Raw genomic sequence first — 662 nt, 5'->3', positions numbered from 1 at the left:
AGCGACTGGTCCTGCCAACCACCCTGAGTGCACAGCTGCTCTGTGGGCATCTGCCTGAGGCAGGAGGTCAGGGAGGAGGGGGAGCTGGGGGAGGGGCATCTGGCCTCACAAATGCTGAGTACTGCTGGCCCCCAGCCCTTGCTCCTGGCTCCCCCCAGTCTCTGCATTGGCAGGTCCAGGTAAGGCCACAGGCCAGAGTTCAGACTCCTGCCCCGCCCTACTCAGCCCTCCTTCTGGGTGCCCCCTCCCTCCCCCTCTGTCCCAGCTCCTGGGCCTCTGACCTTGGGACAAAGACCAAGGAGTTTCAGAGGCCCCAGCCCAGCTGGAGCGATGAAGACCCGAAGAGGGAGGTCGGGAGAGGAACAGAGGTGGCCAAAGCCCCCAGGCCGAGCCCCCTGCTGCCCCAGGAGTGGGCAGTGAGTGAGTGCTCCTGGGCATCAGGCCCTGTGATGAGCACAGCACCAGCCTGACATCTTCCCGTCTCCACCACACGCCTGTGGCCAGTTGTGAGCAGAGTCCCCATTACAGATTAGAGAGGTCAGATGGCCTGTCCTTGCTCCCCAGAGCCGGGACCCCAGTCCAGGTCCTTCTGAGACCTGGTCTCTCCCCGTAACCACTGGGCCCCCTGCCTCGCATCCTGACAGGCAGTCGATTTGGTTCAA

Source organism: Equus quagga, chromosome 7, assembly GCF_021613505.1.
Source record: "Equus quagga isolate Etosha38 chromosome 7, UCLA_HA_Equagga_1.0, whole genome shotgun sequence".
NCBI lineage: Eukaryota > Metazoa > Chordata > Mammalia > Perissodactyla > Equidae > Equus > Equus quagga.
The sequence above is the reverse complement of the archived record's forward strand: the minus strand, read 5'-3'. Positions refer to the sequence as shown.